The sequence below is a fragment of the Larus michahellis genome, chromosome 2 (assembly GCF_964199755.1).
Source record: "Larus michahellis chromosome 2, bLarMic1.1, whole genome shotgun sequence".
NCBI lineage: Eukaryota > Metazoa > Chordata > Aves > Charadriiformes > Laridae > Larus > Larus michahellis.
The window spans coordinates 52241547-52265750 of NC_133897.1; positions in this window are offsets into that span (position 1 = coordinate 52241547).

Consider the following 24204-nt stretch of genomic DNA (forward strand, 5'->3'; position numbering starts at 1 on the left):
AGGGAGGACCGGCGTGAGGAGTGAGACGGGCTGTCAGAGGGTGGCTGAGCAGCCGGCACAGCCTCTGGCTCCAGGAGCGGCACAGGAGGCTCACGTGCAGGTACCGTCTTGCACGTAGATTTGTGCAAAGGTTTTGCTTGCTTGGGACATCGCGCTGTGTTTCTGTTCATCTCTGACTGGAAAAAAAAGGAAGGCACACAAAGAAAGAGCGAGCCAGGGAAAGAAGAACATCCATAGTGCAAAGCACCCACTGAGTAAACCTGGGTGTCCTCATCCTAAGACAGATGACCCAGTTCAACCCCTTCCCAAATCACAGGAAAGGCTCTCATGCTCTGATTCCCTTTCTCCCTTGCTTAGCAAGCTACAGCTCTACAGCCAGGTTTCGAATATTTCCATTCTGCAGTTTTTAGAAACTTCTCCATCATCTTGAAGTCAAGTCAGCAAGAGACAGATGTATTCAGACCTTCTAAAATTGTTACCCCACAACCCTATGGCCTTAGGACAGGCAAATGTTTACAGGGTCCACTAATCATGTTTCTATCTTTCTCACGGTGACTGTGTATTTCTGCCTAAGAATGCAATCCTGTCCTGCCCTTTGGCCCTCCCATAGAGGTGCAACTAAACAAAAATGGAGTGGTTGTTTTCTTGGCAGGAGAGAAAGCACATGTCTTCTGGGAGCCACCAAAACAAATGAAGTTGTCTAAAAAAATCCCAACAACTCTAAATTTAGCAAGTGTCAGAGCATTTCTTATGCAGTGCTCAGCTGATGGATGGGATGCTGAAAGCAGACCAAGCCTCAGTGCCACTCTGAATACCATCTACTGAATAAACTACTCGTCATCAGCATCAATAGGCAGCTACATTAACGACAGTGCCTTGCCTTGCTTAAATCAGGGCCAAGCTTTAGTCAAGCAGGGGCAGGAAGAGAGAATACAGCCTGAAGGTGCTACAGCTTGGAGCCAGAGCCCAACACAATGGCCTTAAAATGCGATAAAGCAGTGTGGAGGTAATCTCCTAGCTTCATCCCACGTTCAGTAAATCTGTGCTCTGAATTAAAATTATATGATCCTGAGTTAATCTTGACAGCACTATTTCACCCAGGCAAATAACCACACTAATGCAGCTATATTTGCTCCGTTACTGGAGTATATAATAAGTGCGATGTAGAAACAACCTCATCTTAAACAGACTTGAGTACTCAATCACTGCAACAGAAGGAAATTTAGTTTTCTCTGCAACCACATTACTCTTTCTTCTTTTGTCTTAACCCAGAACTTGGTAACAGAAAGTAGAAAGACATTGAGTTAGGTCCAGTAAGAGAAATATTGAGACTTGCTAATCTTTTATCATTCCTTCTCCAACATCTTTGCTGGATTTCGGCTTCCATGGAGTGCTCTGAACACATTGGCCTAATGATTCCTTTGGATGGCTCTAAGAAGTTCCTTGTTCATTGTCCTAATTAGTCCCCCAAGTTGGTCTCCCAAACGTTTCAGATGCTTTGCAAGAGAAAAATACATCTGCCTTTGGGTCTCTGGTAGGAATAAATGAAACAGAAATGCTATGTCAGGCCATAGAGACAGGCTGAAAGGGTGAAACAGATGCTCAGATGTTGTTAGAGCAACAACCAATGTCTTGTCTGCATTGTTGCACGTTGTCACGTATCTTCTGGTCCAACAACCCAGTCATCCAAGCGGTTTTTGCTGTCATTACAAAACAAAAGGGAATCTTGTAAAACTTAAGACTTTGCCAAAGAATAAGAATAAAACCAACCACTGTTAAAGAAGAGTCCTACTGGCAACCTCAACAGAGGGTGGAGAGCTGGAATTCAAGCCAGTCAAGCAGTGAATTAGGATGGACTAGTGGAAAAGGATAGGTGGTTCACATTACTGCTGACGGTGACAAAATTGTCAGAGCATGTGCTTCATTGAAGATCCGTGTCCGGGGCTTTCCTGGACTGCTCCATTCACGTATCAAAAAAAGTGAAGAGCTAGAATAAGAAGATACGAGTACCAGAAGATTCACTTAGGAGAGGAGTAAAGAATACAAACATTACCACAGCAGTGCTCTCCGTTGACCAGATGACAGAAAAGAGATACTTAGTAAGGGAAGCGGAGAGTTTTAAAATTATGTCAGAGAGTGTGAATGTCATGTTCTGTTTGTTAGAAGCCTTCAAGTCTCATCAGGAAACAGTTCATTAGAAATTCCTCTGCAGCTAGTACAAAATGTCTGCTCTGAATGACTTGAATTTTCTTTAACCTTATTAATAAGCTCTGATATAAGCATAGTATGCCTAGAGTTGCAGTGGCAGACATTATAATAGTTATTACAGTGCATGTATGAGCTGCTATACGACAGGTATTGTAATGTTAGTAATTAACCAGAATGCTACTAGTGACGCAATTCAGAAAATGTGATAGTTTGGAGTTTGGTACTTCTAGAGAGCAATTTATCCTGCCTTTTGATAGACATCTAGGATACCACCATCAAAACAATATACCAGCTAAAACCACAACTGTCAGTTAAAATGGTGTTTGTTTTTAACTTTCTGTTTCTTGGTACCAGTATCAGATTCTCCAGTCAGGCTAGTTCTCTCACTCAAGTCTTTGACAGTGCGAACCAAATCTTTACCTCCTGGCATGCAGAGGAAGGCTGTGGAGAGAGGCTAGCAGACAGTTAAATAGCCCACATTCCCAGGCCTATAGGTGTCAGCCACTTACGCTGTGTACCAGGAAGTCTGGTTTATAGAATCATAGAATCGTCTAGGTTGGAAGGGACCTTTAAGATCATCAGGTCCAACTGTTAACCTAACACTACCAAAACCACCTCTAAACCATGTCCCTAAGCACCATGTCTACCCATCTTTTAAATACTTCCAGGGGTGGCAATTCCACCACTTCCCTTGGCAGACTGTTCCAATGCTTGACAACCTTTTCAGTGAAGAAATTTTTCTTGATATCCATCTTAAACCTCCCCTGGTGCAACTTGATGCCATTTCCTCTTGTCCTGTTGCTTGTCACTTGGGAGAAGAGACCAACATCCACCTCCCTACAACCTCCTTTCAGGTAGTTGCAGAGAGTGACAAAGTCTCCCCTCAGCCTCCTTTCATCCTCTTTCAGCTATGAAGAGGAATCCAAGTCTCACTGCCTAACCTCCTGGCACCCACCTCCACAGAGCAACTTTACTCCCTTCTTTAGCTCTGCTGGAGTCTGCCAGACACCTCTGTTACATCACCGGTAAGTGATCTGCAGGACGATGACTGGCACAACTGTGAACGTGTGCATCTTTGACCTCCCTATACAGTGCAGAAGAACAGATCTCTATTTCTTATTTGTCCCTAGGCAATTAAAGTAGTGGGGAGTAACCTTCATAGGACGACATTGATTTAATGCTTCTCCAGATCAACTTCTGCGTTATCACATTTTGGAGGGGTTTTTTTCAGTAAAATGCAGCACAAGGGCTCCCACGCAGACATCTTCATGCATTAGAGGTTACAAAATCAGATTCTGTTGTCATTCACTTTATCTTCCCTTTTCAAAGGGCAAAATACAAGCAACAACTTGCTATGATTAAGGGTAGAATGGATTGCTACTCCTTGTAAAGAGCACTTTTCACACTGCATTCAAACTTCTGCCTACTGCAACTTCATTAAGATTAGCAAATACCTGTGTCTCCAATGGAGGTTCATCTCATCAGTCACCAGAAAATTAGATGCACACTTACTGTTCAAAGATACAGGTCGTAAAGCCAAACATCTCCTTTGCTCTAGCTAGTCAACCTCTGACAATCAGTAGCCGTAGCATCAAATTTTAGGCTAAGACTTTTCACATACCTGGAACACCCAATGCTTATAGTCTCCCTCTGGCCAGACGACAATCCTTAGCAGCTCTCACATGTTACCAGTCTCCATGTCCCAGATTTCAATGAACTCTGAAACAGGCTGACACCTATGCAATGGGGCATCAGACACCTATTTTTTTTTTTTTTTGGAAGTGTGTTCCATTTCAAATTATCTCGAAAATACGAAATTGCATATTTTACCTTCATCACTCATCACTAGCTGATTAGATTAATAGAGCAGGGGTATATCAACCATCTGTAACCTCTATGGAGACTGCTGGGTAAGTTTTGCTCCTAGAGGTAAGAATTACTACACCCAACACTGGAAACAGAATAAAACTCCTGTGAACGACAGCTACCTGACAACTATTTAGACCAAGACATGCAGAGGGAAATTGGATACAGATGAAGCTCCAGGGGACGTTAAATATGGATGGGGTACCTTGAAAGAGAAAAGACAAGATGATGTGTCACGGTCTTAAAAAATGCACTGGCTTGAAAGATTCACTGCTACGAAAGAGGGCACAGTCCAGCACAATCAGAGACCTGCTGCATTACGTCGTGGAACTTAGCTTGACAGTCCTTTGACAGATTTCAGGCAAGACCTATTCAACCTGAAAGGGTGAGGCCAAAAAAGGGAGGGGAAAAAAAAAACCAAACTCACAACCTGGAAAGCTTTTTTCAGTGCTTGCCATTTCAGAATGATGACAGCTAATTATAGCAACTGCTCTCGTTACGGGTGACCTCTGCTCACAATGAGTGGTACCTTGTTACTGGAGCAAGCCGGGGAAATGAATTAAATCACTCAGCATACGTCCTCGCCCCTTCAAAGCATATCAGAATCTGGCCCCTAGTTAGCTATGCAGCCATCCTGCCCCCCAAAATTTCCACTAAAAAGGACTTACTGCTGTAATGGAAAACACTGCACCAGCACATCTCTGTGTGGGCTATACGTGACCTATCTGAGCCTAGAGAGTTATAAAAAAAAAACCCTAACAAAAGAGATAATCAACATACTTACGGTCTTACTTCATGTTACTGTCAGGGATGCACTCATGGCTGGTTTTCTGCTAATGCTTAAATGCAGGAATGTCTGTATTCCTGACTTGTTTTTGTCTCCATGAATAAATTCATGTCACAGACAGCTTGGTTAGCTGGCTATTCACAGACATCAAAGGAGATGAAACTTTGAAGGATGTGTGAGGGGGTGAGACATAACTATGAAGGTGGGCAAGAAATATTTCTCTTGCATCTTTGCTAAATGGTCACAAGAATAAAATTTTAAAAAGTTATCTCTTTTCTGGACAGAGAAGGAGGAAAGTTGTTCCTACTTTTCAGTGAGCTGAGGAATCAGAACCCTTCTATCATGATGCTGTTTGTGCATCCAAACATTTCATAAGAAAAAAAAATCCTTTTAAATGGCAAAACATATTCTTTCTTGGAGAAATGCTGAAAAGGTTATTTAGACAATCTGACATTTCTTTCTTGATTTTTTTCCATACAGAAATTTGTCGTCTCTGCTGCAATTTTTCTACAGTACATTTTGGCTTCCATTTTTATTCCAAAAGAATCTCCATCAAGCTCCAGGCTTTACTTTCTTATTCAAAGTCACATTAATTGAATCACGTTGCAGACCTGTGGCTCTTCTTCAATACGGCAAAAGAACTATGATAAAGCTAAAGCAATTTGAATCTCATGCTACTGTACACCAAATTACTTTGCTAGGAGAGAGAGGAGTTCAAAGGCTGTACAAATACAGATGACTTTTTTTTTTTTTTTTTACAATTCATGAAATTGCTAAGAAGCTTTGTGCAATGTTCAATATCTGTATTCAGGGCTAAAATACTCAAATATGATGATGCGCACATGAACTTCAAAAGTAGTTTCAAAGCTTTGATGGAGCGCTTCTCACTTAAAAGACTTTGAGTGCAAGCAATGCAAAGAGTTTAAAACTTCACCAATTTGACCAAAAAGGTGAACAAGGATGCTTTTGTATTTATTGTGGTGCACAACCAAGCAACGTGTCTTCTCTTCTAGAAGGACTGGGAGTAATATGTTCAGAAAATATTAGCGATGCTATCACCCCAAAAGGTTAAGAGAAGGATTTACTTATCTGTAATGATTTATGGAACTGACAAGACAGTCTACAAATGGGGCTAGGAAATGCACGGGCAGAAAATCTTAGAAGGAAATCATTGTGTCAGGGCATAGATCCTTTCAGTAATGAAACAAGTGTTCTAATTCATAAATCATGTTTGTCAGGAATAAATAAAAACAGAATCAAAGCTGGTACCTTCTGTCTTTACGAAACACTGAGGAAAAAGGTTCTCTCCCTGAGGCGTAACAGAGAAGGAAGCACTATTTGTTGATCTACTCCAACAAGGCATGTCTGAGTGATGTTTTCCACCCTTCGTGTGGTGTTTGTGCTGTATATTATCGATATTGGCTGCTGATGCCAAGGTCTCAGTTGTCAGCTGAGTGCTCTGCTGTGACTTGGGTTTTAAGCAGCAAATTGTCAACGTCCCTCCAAGAGATGGACACTGCAGTAAAACCTGTCATTTACTTTAATGGCCCAGATGTCAGAGAGAAGTTCTGCCATGGCAGATGAAGCTGTCTGTTAATCCTTCCCCTCTGCACTGAGACTGATGGGATTGCCATGCTTACCCATCTAGCAAAGCTCCCCACATAAATTAGTCCAAGCAATTTCCGAAAGTATAATAAATAAAGATCGACCCCCTCACTGACATTCACTGGATGGCATCACAGATGAGATGTACCCAAGGACATATCATTTTGGTTCAGCAAATTTCAACCTTGGGTCAAGAGCAATACTTGACGTGATGCAAGATCTGACCAGAAAAACTTCCCAGATACACCCAGAATAACCAGGATTTGAGTGGCATACTCTTCACTTATTGTAAGCCATAGCATTGATACAGCTTACATCTCGGACCAGTGCTAGATCTTCCCCTGCCATTAGGAGATAGTAGCTGATAAATGGCACTACAAAAAAGGTGTCATCTCTCCTAACTTTTATAATCTAAAATGTAGGCACCTATGTTAAAGCGGTTGCCTGGTCGCCCTCCATAGCTGACAGAAAGTCATCTCCATATAGCAGTTCATGTCACCTGTTTTAGATATTTATCCCAGAGTGTTCTTCAAAGGTGTCTCCCTTTAAGGAGGAAAAAAATTCACTCACAGTGTTTGAGGTGCCTTAACAAAAGGATGACTCTGTGCGCTTGAGCGACAGACACATTTTGTTTGCCTGCAACAACTCACACTCTAGAAGTCTTGTTCAAACACGAAGTGCAAACAACTATGCTGAATCTACTAAAAGCGAAAGACCAAAGATACTGGGTCAGGCAAAAAGAATAGCTAACATAATATCCTGAATCTAACAGTGCCCCCAGGAGACATAAAAAAAAAACAACCAAAAAACAAAAACAAAACAAGCCAGGACATAGTTTGATATTTCTCTGATTTGTCTAGCCAGCATCTAGCATCATTTTACCCTGCGTACAATCTTACCTCTCCAGATATCCTTTGTGTAACCAGAATTAAACTAGCAAAGTTTTAATCAAAGCATGTGCAGATTTTCTGTCTAGCTAATTCAGCAACAGTATAATTTATTGTCTATACAGGCAGCCTGCACCAGACCCTCAGTGCAGTTACGAATTCAGGTAGGGTTAAATGGTACGTAGGTGTTTCTAAACGTCCTTGGTTATGGAATAGGATTGTATCCATCTCCATGTCCTGGCACAAAGCAGAGATTAAAAATACTACCTATATACCAGACTACAGGGCGGTATCATGATCTCCATACATTCAGCATAATAAGCAGTGTGAAAATAGGAAACCTGTCCTGATGTAAACATTCAAAAATGCAACGGTCCTGTAGTGGACCTTGGTTTGGAGCAAATGTAGACTCAAAGGTGAAGATGTTCACTGCGTGTCAGTGCCTCAGATGGGCTCACCTATTAGAGGAAATGAAAAAAAAAAAGAGTCATTCAAAGAGAATCCCGGCCTCCAATTGGGAAAATAATCGCGTATCATGCAAGTCATAAGTAGCAACGGACAGGAAGGTTTGCGCCATCAAGAATGACACTTTTTTGTAAACCTTGTGCCTTCATTGGACCTGCCACTCCAAGTAGGGGTATGCCTTTAAAATCATAACTTTGCAGGTTTGTGTGCCTATTTGATACATTTCTGCATAAAACAAGACTGAGAAAACTGAGACAATGTTTCCCTTCATTGAAGGAAAACTTCACATTGACTCCTGTTGGCTTTGGGACACATCTGGTCTGAGGAGTCATCACAGAAAATACTGTGAGCACGTATAGATGTAGACCTAGATTCATGGTGAGGTGACAGTGCATCCTGTCTTTGCTCAGGATCTGAGTATGTAGAAAAAGGGCACAGGGTTTGCTGCATCACAGGGACAACAGCAAATGCCAGCAGCCAAACAACGAGAGCTACTAAGGCCTGGGACTTTTACAGGCAAGAAACAGCAGACAGAAGAGAAACCAGCTCCTCATAGAGATGGAGGTGTCCTTGGCCTAGACAGAGGAGACGTTTGTAAATCAGGGCACCGTCTGCGTGCTGCTTCAGCAGCGGCGACCCAGTTCACAGACCCCCTGATGATGCTCCCACGGATGATTTACCAAGCTGTTGGCAGAGAGGACCAACGCGCACACATTACACTTGTCAGCGCAGGACCAACCGAGCCATTACGGAGAGCCGTATCTGTCATCCTTCTGCAAGGCACAGAAGGATGCATTCAGCGTTCGTGGTGAGCAGGTGAGAGAAGTGACGTTTTCATTCCTTTCCCTCTCTTCCTCAGGAACTTCTAGTACTTAGCAAAAAGTCTGTGAAAACTGACCAGGACTAACGCTAGGAAGCAGAAGTGCTTTTGGTTGACAGTGTGCAGGAACGCTCTGTATTATTCCTCTACCTAACATGTCACTCCCATTTTTCCCAGCTAAGAAATAATGAGCCAGAAAACTTTTAAAGTATTCTAAAACACTTTCCTTTCCACAGGGCCACCAACCACACATTCGTCCACAGCATACATCACTGTCTCACACTGGCCGCTCTTTATTCCAAAGAGCAGAGGCTAGTTGCAAGAGTGACTTAGCCCAGTTAAAAATTCGACTCGGGTTTAAAACCATTACAATACTGTACACTCCATTGGCATTTCAGAGCAAACTAAGTTGATTGGTGGTGGAAAAGAAAGATTTGTCTGAAGTATAATAGTGTCTCTTTTCTACATTTCTTACATTCCTACAATACTTCGTGTCTAGAGACATCAAATTGCTTTTCAAATATTAATAAATTAACTTTATTCATCCTAAATAATGTATCTTTCTTCATTTTGCAGAGGCATGAAAACATCAAATGAGTTTGCCTGATTTCCAGTTCTGAAAGAGCTAAGAACAAACTTGGACTATTCCAATTCTCAATCCCACCCTTGGGCCACATGGAAATATTTTTGAATCAGAGTACACTAAATGGCTAATCACCCTGTATTACACCAGATCAAAATGAATCCTTCCCTGCATGTAAGGAGTAGGCTGGAAAATTCCTTTTTTTCTTTCTACTTATCTCACATGAAAAGATGAAGGAAGGATAGAAATTGCTTTGTCTAGACTCAAGAATATAGTTCCAGTTCCTCAGGCTCGACCAGGCTCTGACAACAGTGGAGACAAGAAACTCTCTAGGTCCAAGATATTTGTTATATTTCCCTAATTTTGCACCTATCCATGTACATGTTACATACACAAGCAGAAGGGGGAAAAAAGAGAATAAAAACTGTTAAAATAAAAAAAAAAAACCAAAACATCTTTTTAATATAAAGAATTGAAAGCTTTAGAGTTCAATTCATAATTCTCAATTTACATTGGTTCTCAGTGTAGGCATGGTGGTTCATCCATTTCTAATCCTGCCTTGTGGACTAGCAGTGGCAGAACTTGCCATCAGTGGAAAGCAGGAATCAAAATTACACTTGGCAGTTTACTTCTTATGTGCGCTCTCCTTCCATTTTATACTTGAACAATTGTAAATATATCATGTTTATCCATGGTTCATTAGATAAAAAGCATCTATTTCTTTGTTTACCTGCTCCCAAAGTAATTGAATAATTAGTTTTCCAATTAAAAATCCAGTTCTGTCAGATACAAAAAAGTACAGACTGCAAAAACACGAAGATAACTCTAAATCTCCCCTTTTGGCAGGTGGGTGGGGATGTTCTTCCTCCTGTAGAGCTTTCTGGAGGCTTCACCAGAGGAAAATTATATCGAATCAGGCTGGAAGGTACTCACAGCCCATTTTCGCCTGATATCTTTCTTATCCTTTGGCAAACACAAAGTTCTGGATGTATATTTTTATGACTCAATCAAGGTAGTCCTCCACTAGTACCTCCATATAAAACCCCATTCACAGTGCTGGGATAAAATAACAACCCCACTAACTACACCAAAAAAACCCCAAACCAAACAATACCAAACAACAACAAAACCAAAACACACAAAACAAAACAAAAAAAGGCAAAACAAAAAAGAACAACCAAACAAAAAAGCCCCCCAAAATGTAAACAGCAAGTAAATTGCATTATCTGCATCTCTGTGGAAAGCTCTAAGAAATGACACTTTGTCAATCTCAAAGCTCACACAATTCTGGCACTATTGCAAAATACTATGGAAACTATAATTTCTATCAGAGATTCAGCTACCCCACTTACACCCAGACACATTTATGCTTTTACGTGTGATTTCAGTTCCCAACCTTCTGGGACCTGTTACTAATTGTCTCTGTCTATTGTTGAACTTAATAGTCAACAGTATGCCTTTACCTAATTAAATAGGACAAATGCACAAAGGATACATACCCTTCAAAAAACCTCACATCAGTAAGTACCTTGAGAGTTTTTCTTATAGATAAATTATAGATGAATCGTTCCTTAGAGACAAATCCTTTAAATGTTCCTCTAATCGAATACATTTCACCTCCACCTTATCTCGGAGCTTCCTCTCTCCCTTTGGTACCCTCCACTTGCAAACCCACAGAAAGGAAAGAAGGTAAAGGCAGCAGCCAAACCAAACCTTCAAGATACGTTGTTCTGATTGGCGATGCACACATGTTGACAAACATACAGCTGCAAGACAAATAACCTCTGTGAGGGCTGCTAGCAGGGCTGACAAATGTACAGCTGCAAGATAAATAACCTCTGCGAGGGCAGAAGCTACCTGGGATAGCTGTTTGGGAAGTCCAAGTGACTGCCACAGCTCCAAGGTTTGCATCTCCTGCTGGGAAATAAAAAGCCCAATGGGCAACAACCTCCCACGGCCTCACAGTCCCAAGAAGGTTAAACTGCAAGCAGGGCGTGTATGTAATCTACACGTGTGTCAATCCCTAAGCCAACCCTGGGTGAAACACCAGAGGCGGTCAACCACCCGCGTCTGGCTATTGCTTGTGGATCCGCAATTTCCTGAAAACTTCGGGTGCACCAGCTGTAACTGCAGCGCCTGCCCAGCAATCCTCACTGCTCCAGAGAGCGTGCCCTGTCTTCATTTCATGCCAGTGCCAGACACAGGGGAGGTGGGCATTTAACCCTTCACAGCACCGGTTGCAAGCTGAGCTCCTCACATCTGGCAATGAAGCATCTTTGTTTAACAACATGGCTGTGACTTTTACCTGCTTCCCACACGGGGAACCCCAAACCAGAGATTTGAGAAGCGTACGGTTGTGCGGGAGGGGCAAGTTTACACTATAAGAAAATGTTAAAAAAGTATTCATGTTAAGGTTTGTGAGGAGTTTGTGGGGTTTGGTTTTGTTTTTTAAAACCACCAACTGAAATGCCACACGATGCCTAGGAGAAGCTATACTTTGGATGCCTAGCATCCTTATGTTCTCCCAGAGCCTGTGCTGTCTGGATCAAGCTACAGCTCCCATGGTTCAGTACAGCATCTCTTGCTGGTCTAGAGGGACTTGAGATCATGGCAATCACACAGCAGCTTTGGGAGACAGAACATAACCATGGTGCTGGAGAGGAGTTTGGAGCAATGATGGCTCTAATTGTAGCAGAAGGGCCATGTTCCAGGAATACTTTGAGTTTAGGCTGACGCATTTCAGTTTGTAAACAAAAAGTGCATGTGCATCATTTTTAACTTCCAGTTGCTCCATTGTCTGGGTAAATAAAAGGTACTGAATGACATACATGGAACACTTCAGTCCAGCAGGTGCAAAAATCAATAATTTTAATAATGTACTCCCAACACCTGCTCTTCTAACAAAAAACAAAAAAAAGAAAGGTGGCAGGGCAGGGCAGGGCTGCCTTGCAGAGCCCTTTCACAAAGCGGATCGTGCCCTTCCTCCTCCCCACTGCATCCCGTTGCATCAGGAAACTGCAATTGCTGCTGGTGTTGGAGTGACAAAGATATCATGCTTAAGAAAGGAAAAGAAGAAGGTATTTTCCTGAGCCCGATCCCTTCAGAGCTACTGCCGTGCCTGAGAAAACACAGGGTGCTCTCGTGGGTGCTCCCATCCCTAGGGGGATTACGGGAACGCTAATACCCCCTGTGAAATGTTACCCAGGGAGTTTGTGGGTCGGCGAAGGTGCCTCTTTCATTGCAGCTGGGCAGGTATCGCCGTCCCGCTCTGCCCTCCAGGCAGCCCACTGCCTCCATCCACAGGGACCGCGGGCTTTACTTTGGGAGTACCACTCGCCACCATTTAAGAAAGAACCGCATGCTGTGAAACTTAATCATCGCTGATCCACGAGTGCAATTACCTCGTTCGCTGTTTACATGACAGATCAGTGGAAAATCCGGCATTAAAACCCCGGAGTCCTGATACCCATCTCCCAGCCGCCTGCGGTAACGCTGGTCATTCCTAGTGCAGAGCACACCCATTAAAACGAGACAATGCTGTTCCCCATAGTTTTCATAACACTGAATGTAGTGAGATTGCATTTAAAATCAAGTTTTCATTTACAAATTGTTAAAACTGCTGACGGATCTTCTAAAGCAATGTTATGTTGGTAACATAAACATATCTATCTATTATATTGCACAGTTGTAAGGCAAGTTTACAAGCAACACATTGATTTTCTAACTTCCATGCCAAGTGACACACTCTTATTAAATTATCACTTACTGACACTTTATGAACAGGACACTCTATGAAGTGACGACAACAATCTATTGGACATTTATCTGGGAGAATTCTGGAAAATTCAGTTGCACAAAATGAGCAATAAAAGTTTAGAAGTGTTGAAAACAAAATTCTGTTTTGGGGAAAATGATGTTGCTATCCTGAGGCGTCAGTACTCAAAAATAGTATTTTCAAGGAAGATTTCATGGAAATTTGGTTTAGGTTAGACAATCTAATGGCCCTTCTGTCCTTCTAATCTGCGAATCAGAACTGATACTAGCTAAGAAACTCATTGGAAAGCAAAGGAATGAAATTGTGCAGCAGATCAGAAAGCACTATTCTCATTAAGGTTTTGAATAGTGATGCCGTCATCTCACATTTTTCCAACTGGCTAGGCCACTAATGTTTCAAAACATTTCTAACCATTAATACACACAGTAAAATTAAAACTGAACCGTCAGGAAATATCCAGGATAACGGAGGGAACATTGTGTTTGAAGCAAGTGGCTGTGCTCCCCCTGCAATTCCTGTGAAGGCACAGAAGCCATCAGGCAAAACAAAGAGTAAAAGTAAAGGGGCTGAGCTCAGATTTAACAGAGCAGAGATGATTTTCTTGCTGAGCTCAGACATTACCAGCAGAGTGAACCATTCTGCTTTAGAGGTACATGCTGCTTTTGGGCCATGGGTAGCATCACTGGACCAATCTTGCACCTTTGGATGTGCCATGCTGCACCAAGGATGGTGGAAGAGGACTAGAGCACACGGTTATAAGAGCTACTTTACTCTTCCTGCTTGACCTATTTTTTTCCACCTTCACGCCTCTTTTGTGCATGGTCAGTCCCTTTTCACTCGGCCCCACAGACCACAAGGCTACGCCAGCCCCCTCCCACTCATGGCTTTTGGGGTAACGCACCCTCACTGCCTTCCACAGAGCAAACTTTCACTCCTGAAGCTGGGGAGCAAGGTAGGGAGAAACTACAGGAACTAAACACAGACTCTGATGGTCACACATTGAACCAGCCCTCAGACCTGTCCCAGTGGTTTGCCTGCATTGGTTTGTTCAGATTTATGCCCAGCAGAGCCGGGAGCAGCCAAGGAAAATCCAGGGCTGGACAAACACCAGCAAGGAAGCAATGACTGGGCATTTTTTTCTAACCATCAATAGAAATGCATCTGTTTCTTAATCAAACATTTAGAGAGACTTTGTTGCTCCACCGCCCATGAGATAAATCCAATTTTGCTGTTTAACGCACGTGTAGACAACTTGCTGAGAACAGCACCTCTTTTGCTGGGCACGAATTAGGTCCTTCCAGAGTTTTTCTTTGTGATGTTTTGTGTTCGTTCAAATAATGAAAAAGGTTATAGCCTTCGTAATAATTATCTCAAACAGAGACATTAATGAATCATTCATCAAATGAAAGGGAACAAGTCTTATATAAAACGCTTTAGAAAACTTGCCTTTGTTCTAGTAATTTAGCAGCTGGCAGCTGCCTCATCTCCATGCACACACACACGGGGACTAAAACAACGAGAGAAAAATTGGGCTTAAAGCTTCCATGGCCAAAGGCTAGAGGGTAAAATTTTCAAAATACCCCGTGTGATTTATGCACTCGCATCCTACCCAAGAGCACAAGTTTTGAATTTCCATGACGCTTGTCCTATTGCAAAACCACTATGCAGAAATCCAGTTCCCCTGCTGGTGCCACAGCCACAAGTCACGAAGCCAAAGGCACATCCCCACCTACAACCATACTGTCTTGGCTGGCTCTTGGTGCCCCTGCACCTAGACGTGCTCCCCGGAAGGCTGGGGTCTTCTCAGAGACCGGTCCCTAGAGACATAAACCAGTGTGACCAGAACAAAAGCACTGTTACACCCCGTGCCCAGAGGTCCTTCTTCAGGCAGAGTGTGGGAGCTCTCTTTTGCACGCTATGACCAAAAACTGCATCTGAAGTGCTCCTTCTACCAAAGGGTCAGACTTGGACAGTCATATCTGCTTGCTTCATACATGGTGCTTTATCATCCTTAGCTGCTCAAACAGAAGACAGATGGCTGCCGTTGGGCAGGTTTGGGGATTTTTCCATTTCTTTCCTTAGTGTGATGGGCAGCGTGTTATTGAATAAACAGACAAGCCAGATCCTGGGAAAGGTCAGGATTCATTATGAGTAAGAGGAAACAACTTATCCCCCACATGCATATAATTGGGCCTGACTTCCATTAACACGAGGCAAACAGGCAGCTTCCGACTGGGTACCTCAAGGGAGTGTTATAAAAATAGCTGCAGGCTCAACCAAGTTTAGACGGGAGTGAAGACTAGCACAATAACCATCAGGGAACGACAAATGAGATTAGAAAGAGACACAAAGGAGACTGCAGGTGACTGCTTGCCCCCCAGGCAAGTATTTTGCTCCATTCATTATGAAGCCCCCCGGGTTAGTCTGGAAGAGGCAAAACAAGGAATCTTTCCAAGGACTTTCACTGCATCTTTTGCGAAGATCCGATACTAAAGCAATACTTCTTCTCCTGGATAATAATCACACATTTTTGACATTTTTCTTCCCCTGCTGTTAGTTTTCAGACAGAGTCTAACTCATTAGCTGTTATCTCAGGAAGATCATCTGGTTGGACACCTGCTGGCTTTAGGGGGACAGGAGTGTCAGCACGGTTGATGCTACAGTCAACCGTCCACTCTGATCAGATGAAGGCAATTGTAACTGATGTCTCCAAAAAGTTAACTGAAATTTTGTGATGACCCTGGAGAAGATAAACAAGAGCAGTGTTTCACCAGCATGTTTCTGCTTTGAACTGAGACAACAGACAGAGAAACTCGTGCAGGACCTGCCACAGAGAGCCTGAATCGATGTGCCAAAATCCAGTTCAGGTCAGGCTAATTGCACTGTTGTAACTCCCAGGATAAGCAGCTGCCCCTGTTTAAGCTGGTTTAATTTAAGTTTGCTCAGCAGATGTTTCAAAACAGTGCAAGCCCTTGGCACAGGTCTTTGCAGCACAGCCTGGCTTTGCACCAACACATCAGAACCTTTCTCGCACAGGGAAGGTGGATTCAGTACATCGGGCAGTACGACCTGCCGGCCTTACTCTGCTGCTTCAGGAGATACCACCAAGTGCTCGAAAACCAGATAGCAACCTCCTGTCCACAGCCGCACCGGGTAGCCAAGGCGCCTTCACCTCCCTGCAGCCACAGGGATGGGGAAACTCAGTTAAGCATCTACCACCTCTCCGCACTCACGGGATGGAGCTATCTTTTGCCTTAAATTGCCCCAACACGTAGCGACTTCTAGTTTGCACCACCACATTTTTAAAAAGTAGATCACAGTGGACACCCACACCTGGATTTACTCACACCTTGTGTAGTTTGTCATCCTTCTGCAAGGTAGAGGCCCCACCCCAGAAGCTAGAGACTGACTTCTGAAGAAAAAAAAATTAAAAAAACTGAAACATATGCAGTTTCACAAAATTAAGTTTAAGAAAAAAACGTGAAAGACAGACATGCTTAATGAAAAACCTCTAAACACATTTAAGATGAGATTAACAAATAGAAATCAGTACCAAATGCAAAAACAAACAATGGCATCATAGAACAAGAAGTAGAAGGACACTTGAATGGCGCACAGTGCAATTTCAAAATACATAGAAGTTATATCCCTCATCCAAACCTTGCAAGGTATGAGACCCTCCTCTCTTGCAAATTTGATGTCGTAATCTTCAACAATAACACCTTTACTATGAAAGATTGTGGATGAAAATATTGGCTCTTAGGAATATACATTCTTAGCCTAATTTATCCCAAATCTATATAAGAACTTATATTCTTAGCCTAATTTATCCCAAATCTGAAGTGAGGCAACTGCAGAGTTAAAGTCCAGTAGACTCATCTACTCTTTTTTTTTTCCTCAGATATTCATTTTTATCTTTCTTTTTTTTTTTGTCCCCCCAAGGAGACTTGAACTTTTTAGAACTTGATCTGATGAGTCTGCAAATAACTGTCCCAAGTTTTAGCAATCCGCATCTAATTGGATGAATAGCAATGCAAAGCAAAATAATTGCTGTAAGCCGCCTGTGTTGGACAGTGAAGAATCTGCCCAAAGAAGTGAAAAACTGCACTAGTCACTCCCTTTACCGACAGCAAGAATTTTTCAGATTAAAAATGCTTCCTTTTTGCTATTCCATACTCCTGAAATTGTCATACCCTATGAAATAAAAGCAGAAAATGGCACCTTTCAGGAACACATGCTTGTTATATAGAAGTGCCATAAACATACCATTAAAGTTAGACTGTGCTTAAGCTTCATCAGCTTCAGAATAGATTTGGGTCCTCTTCTGAATGGACACCTGAACATGCTGTAAGTTTGGCAGAACACCTGTGTCCTCAGAGGAAGTCCAAGCTGGTGGGAAGAGGAGAGCGTTTCTGGGGAGGAGCGGCTGCTCTCTTGCTCAGCCTGCACACGCTCTTGAGACGCTGCAGAGATGACCCATGGGTCCATCCTGGTCCACCTGAGTCGGCATGCTCCATTAGATACCAAACCACAGGCATCTGAGTGAGCCTGGCTTGTAGAGCCATGACACCAGAAAGGAGCACGGACAGATGTCACTGTGGCTAGCAAGGACGGTGCGCAGATGCTTTCCACTGGTGGAAGTGGATGGAAATGGCAGTGACGCATGACAAGGGAAGTTAAGAGCTGCTTTTGACACATGCCCATTAACCAGCTCCTCCATGCAAGGATCCTCCATGCACAATCTCACCTCCCTCCCAGGCGTGTTACAAAGAAAATAAGGCTACTGGGGCCTTGTGGTCCCAGACACCACCGCTGTTTGTGGCGGCAGAGGGGAACTCAGTGCCAAGGGTATCCTCCAAAGCTCATCTGCCTCTCCATTGGCTTAATTTGGACAAAGTCAGATGTGAAAGGTTGGCTATGACCCTGCATGGGTCAGAGGGACAGCACTATCATGGTGCGATATCATAGGAATTGTAGCTATTCCAAGCTTACCTTCTTGGCAGGTAGATGGGGCACCGAGGGAGAGTGGAGGCACTAATTAATTGGCAAGACTGGTTTGATAAAATGAGTTATAAAATGATGGGACTAAAGACCATCACTGGCAGAACTTACACTTGTAGCTCAGGTAAGCAAGGCCTTCCCAAATGACGATGGGAAAATTCTCAACATTGGGAAACCCAAGTAAGAGTTTTCTACAGGTCTCTCACTGACAACAAAACTGGTAGGAAAAAAAGAAATTTTATATGTGTGTGTGTGTGTGTGTATATATATATATAATGTCTTACAAAAATATCATAAGAAATGCAACACAGTATTTTGCCAATGACAATTGATTAGAGACATTGCTCTGCCCTCCAAAACACTTTGGCAACTTTCCCAAAAGAGATGTGACTTATTTTTTTCAATCTTTAATGACTCTCAAGTCACGCAACAGGCAGTTCACGTAATTCATTAAGCTGCGTTGCTGCTTTCCTTGCCAGCAGCAAGCAGAAAAACACAGACTTGCCCTTGCACCATATCTGTGCCTATCGATTATATCATTAGGTAAGCAAACTGGTTACCTCACTTCAGACTCAGTGCTAAATTACAGTCACTAAGGTTTGTCATCACCTTAATAGGGTATCGACTGCCCTGAAAAGAATACGTTAAAAAGCCCTGTATCCCAGGAGAAGCGGTCTTGAAGGAGCATTCCCAGCTCAGGTATACTCCCGAGCACAACACACATTGTAATGAATTGTAATTTACAGCAAGGTCAAAATTCAAGCTATTGTGTATGCTGCAAGCACTGATTTTAACAGATCAAAGAGGCTACCCATCAAATACAGATTTCCCTAATAGCTAAATTGCTCTGTCAATGGACATCAAACTGGCCTCCCTGTAGACAGAAGCGCTCACAATGTGTTAGTGATGGCTGAACTTCCTGGGGGACAGAGATGGAGCAGATTTATGGGATCCTTCCATGGCAGGGATGCTTACCTGGTCCTGCAGGCCCAGCTCTTGGGTTTTATCTCTGGCTCTGCCACTCCCTTTAGTGAGGAGTTTGGGCTCTGCTCACCTCTATCCTCATGAGAAAAGGGGATGGCACTGCTTTTACCCACCTGCAAAACAGTTCCGATGAGGGGAAAAATTGGTCAAAGAACTGGCTAAACCTCACCAGATACAAAAGCAGCCTAATCCCCTGTCTGACTCTTCCTACTCACAGAGTGCATGCTTTAAACAGGAACTAAAGCCAGCAAATGATCTACTCCAGCCTGCTCTCAGACCCACTTTTCGCCTTGTAGCACAGATATAATGAGAGCGCTTTCCTTCTAGGCAGGTCAGCTTAAAATCCTTTAAGAGGTCCAGAAGAATATCCTGAGTAAGGGCCGACAGGGAAAGCGTGTTATCAGCACTGCAAAACGCCCTGGCCTTCATTGAAGAGCTAAAGTCACAAGACAAGTTTGTTTAAATCCTGGAAGCAGAAAGATGGGCGGAGATGGCTTTTGCTGTGGTCAGGGAAGTTACCAGGCACCTCAGAGATCAGGTCTCCATCCCACGGCAGCCCATGCAAACACCCAACCTATTTCATCTGAGCTATCGACAAGTGAAAAAGTAGATACAGTCTTCTGGAAGGACCACTCTGTTAGTCACAGAAAATATTCATTGATTTCCATCGGCTTTTAGATTAGGCCCTTAATTACTGTTAGCTTAGGCTGGGGGTTGCAAAGCAACTTAGCAGCAAAAAGGCTGGCAAGTACCTGAACTGCTCAGTGACTCTGCCAAACACCATGGTGTTTGGGTCAGTTCAGGTTTTGGGTAGACATACAGGTTCTCACCTACTTAACATAGAGAAAACAGATTGTCTGCTTTTTTGGCTTTATTCTGTATCAGTATTCCTTCTCCAATTCCATGTACGCTTTTCCTGGGGTTTTGCTAGAGGAAAAAAAAAAAAAAAAAAGAGTAAGCCAGCAAGTTATTTGTACTTCCCAAGAAGCATCGTTAACCGTATGTGACACCCCTGCCTGCCCCTGCCTGCAGCGGTGTGATTGAACCAGAAGGCTGCACAACGTGAACCACAGTGGAAAGAGAGCAAGACAGGGGGTCAGAGGCGGGAATGGAGGAGGACCCTGCAGAGCTGCAGTGGCAGGGCTGGAGGAAAACAGCCCCTTTGCCATTCACTGGGATCTCAGCTGTCATTTTACCTAAAAAAGAACTGGGGCTGTGCATTTCCCTCTGCTATGGAAAAAAATGGTGGAGGACAAAGCACAAGGAGGTCCCGTCACTGGAGAGGCCACAGGTCCAAGGCAAGATGACAAAACATTGAGACCGGGGAGGTTTCTCATCCCCTGCAGCTTCCCTCCAAGCTCTGAACACACATTATGAGAAATCATCATTAGGAAGGGCCTTATCACACCTACGTAACCCCTGAGTAGTGCCAGAACAGTTCATTGCAGGATAAATAATATCCTTGCTATGCAGCTCTCTGGACGACAGTAGCTGGATGATTTTAGTTAGGTTTCTTTGTGAAGATATTAAGGAAGCTTATCATCATCTCAGGCATTGAATTCAGTGAAAGATTCACTCAAGGACACACAAAAATCAAAGCAGCTCCAAGGAAAATAGATAACTTAGAAGGCCTGACCTGTACCACAGAAATTTAAAAGTTTGAGGCATATTTATTCATGGAATATATACTCCCTTAAGAACAGCCTGATATTTATTGAATTGGTGTCTAAATAGCTTTATCAATAGTGGGTCTGTTTAATGGGTATCTTTTATGATTTCTCTAGAGCAGAAACATTAAACTTGCACGCAAGGACCCACGGATATGCTCAGGAAACAATTCTGTGTGGCAAGCTGACACAGATCAGATGTACTCATTCCCTGCCATTTGAATTTGAAAGGAAATTCATTTTTTATGCTCCTCATTTTGTTTGCTTCCATATTCCAAGAAGTTGAAAAGCTCAGTGGTTTTTCTGGCAGGGCTTCCTCACCCCAGAGCAGGAAGAGCCTCCTGCACTCTGTTTAAAAATGAAAATGCAAACAAGCACACCTGCACAGGCAATCTGTGAACACTAACTTCTCTCTCAAAAATACACCAGGAGAGAGAAACTGTAGGGAGAAGAGTGCTGCTGCCTGGGGACCTTATTGTTCCTCAAGGTTCAATAACACCTGTGTGCCTGAGCACGTGGTTTTGTAAGGAAGCCACCTAACTCACAGGTCCTTGCTGCACAAGAGTCGATGCAAGGCCAGTTAACCCACTAATTGGGCACCAGCACAAGGAATCGTTCCCTGCTCAGATGTGGGCCAAGGCCCCCTGTGTCCCTGGGCGGTTGTTCTGCCACGTAAAAAGAGCGATTTCCATGAGCTGTTGCTTTCAGCAAGGCAGCTTCTTCCCCAGGTCCAGCCATAGGACAACGTGCATGGACTCTACGTCCATCGCTCTGCTAACCCCAAACCAGCAGCAGCAGGGGCAGCGCTCTGGCCAGGCCGAGCTGTTTGTCTTCCGAGGGGAACACACCTCTTGACAGCCTGCTGTAGGATGCTCTAGGATCCCATGTGTATGGACAGACGGTCCTCCAGCTGAGACTGTAAAACCTGAGAGAGCACACTCTGCCCGTACGCTGAAGAGCTCACAGTGTTTTTCACTCAAGGTGCACTTCGCTGCAAGGGTCCTTAGAAAAATCACAGCGCGCAGCTTTTTCAATAGCACTTTGGGAAGCCGAGTCCCAGTTTCATAAAGTGACGTGATTCGGTGTGTCTAAGACACTCAGGTGCTTTAAAATACTCCATCAACAGGTTATTTTTTTTACTTCCAATTCTAGGAAGAAGCAGAAATTACAGCAACATGGGGGTACCTGCACCTGGATAGCATGGGATGATGTGAGAGGGATGCAGGAGTCAAGAGTGTTTGCAAATAGACCCGAGATATCTGCGTCCCAAAATTCACCTTGCCAGAAGGAAATTAAGGATGACCAAGTTTGCCTAAGACAATGATCAGATGGATTAAACAGAAACAAGTGGAGAATTCCCAAGAGACTTGAGGAAAGGTGTCAGTTTGGAAACAAGCGTGAAAGATACATGAAAATTTGCAGCAGTGGGGAGAAACGTGGTAACAGCAGCAGGCAAACCCCAGTCCAGCACTGCCAGAAGGCTAGGAGGGTTAGTTATAAGAGGGAATTTAGGCATTTATAGGCATTAATTAACATTTTGTAAGTATCTACTCACATGGTTTACCTGTTGTATTGCTAATACCAATGCTGAATATACAGTTCACTGATCGCCGGTTTATTAGATGCCCAAAATGAGTCAATGAAGTGCTTTGATCCTGATTTGATTTAAACCATGAGAGTCAAGCAGTTTTTCCCTGCGACACACCAGGAGTTTTCCTGCCTGCAGGAAAGCACATAAGAGGAGGATCAGGCTTACGGGTCCAAATCCCAAATCCTTCACTCATCTCTGAAAGCATGACTCACCCAGCAATAATGGTCCCCATCATCTGGAAGTTCAGAGCACCATTTCAGTGCGCTTCACGGAGTGCTTTGAGATAAAAGATGTCATATAAAAATATTTTATGTTTAACACTTTGGCAGGTGTGACATTCCATCTCATAAAGGATAATCAGAGATATATATGGGATAACACATTACAGCTTTATCTTATGAATCAACCCCAGCAGAGCTCAAGTGCTTATCCAGCAAATCAGACAGAGCAAAACCAGAAACCACCCAAAGGATTTTTTTTTTTAAATGTTATATTTGATTCCCTTTCAAACCCATTTTGTTTTATTATTTTTTTAAGAGCCGAAAGAAGTCAGATTAGATATTTAAACTCAGGTGCCTTTTCAAATGGGAACAGATAAACTCAGAGCTCAACATTTAAAGCCTACATAAACCTTACGGGTTCCTCTAGCTTCAAGCAGAACCATATTGCCATTTATGCTCCATTCAAGGCAAGACAGATGCAGTCCCAAACCCAAATATGCCTGGATAATAAAGACTGCTATAAGCCAGGCATCTTCTGAACTTGTGCAATCAGCTAATTCTCTAACAGAGACTGCTTCACAGCCTTTTTTTTCTGCACAACAGCTTTATATATACAGATTAAAGGACTCGATCCTCAAGTTTTTATTCTTATGAACTTGTCAGTATGGCTGATCTCAACCCTCGTAATTATGTGTTGAGATTTTTTTTCCTTCAGTATGTTTCTTACACCCACTGCTTTTTTTTTTTTTTCTTTTCCCAGGGGATTTATAAAGCTAACATTAAAAAAAAGCCCAGGAAGACAGAAATTTGTACACATAGGCTAGTGTATCAACTGAGCATCAACGAAGATTTGAAATATGATGTGAGTCAGAAAGATTTGTGTGGGTTTTTTTCTATGCAGGAAATAAACTGCAGGAGAAACCTAGCTCAAAGCAGTGCCTGAAGCACAGGGCCAGGGAGAGAGGCTGAGGAAGCAGAGGAGTCCCTGGTTTGTCTTCTGAAGCTTCTCTGTGTTCTCCAAGGATGTAACTGGGCTCCAAGTAATGAGCTGCAGCAAAATTTGTTTATTTCCAAGATTCTTTATTAGGCTAAGGAAAACTGTATAATCCCTAAAGATCCTCAGTCTTGGATGCACTTGCGTTAAAAAAAGTCTCTCTCCAAAGGGCTTCCCTCCAAAACGTATTCCTTGTAAGCAACTCAGTGCTGCACAGGGTCTATGAAGCAGGCTATCAAAGCCACCTTTCAGTGGTCAACAAAAGGAGCAGACCACCTACCTGCTCACAAATGATGTATGCATACAGATGCTCAACAAATTCTCATTTTTTATACAAAATCAAAGCCCCGCCTCTAGTTCTTGCAACCTCAGCCCCCTCACAGGGATGTGCCTGACCCCTGGCAGCTACTAACGAACTGTCAGGTCCACCAGTGACCTACTTTTAAATAAAGTCTGCACAGCAGGTCTAGGAAATTCCCCCCTCATCATTCTCTTGGCCTGAACATCCAGACCAGGTAGCAACTGCCTGTAGCACAAACACTGGTATTTTCTTCATGGTTTCATAGATTTCTGGCCACTTTCGCCTCAAGGTGTGCAAAGCAAATTACATTTCATATGTAGCTTTCTTTCCTTAAGCGATGCATGTGAACAGCTCCCGTAATTCTTTCAAGAGCATCAGCAGAACATCATTTCTCATTAAAAAGTACGTTCTAGAGAGGAAATTTCTTTTAAAGCAAACTACTTACCAAT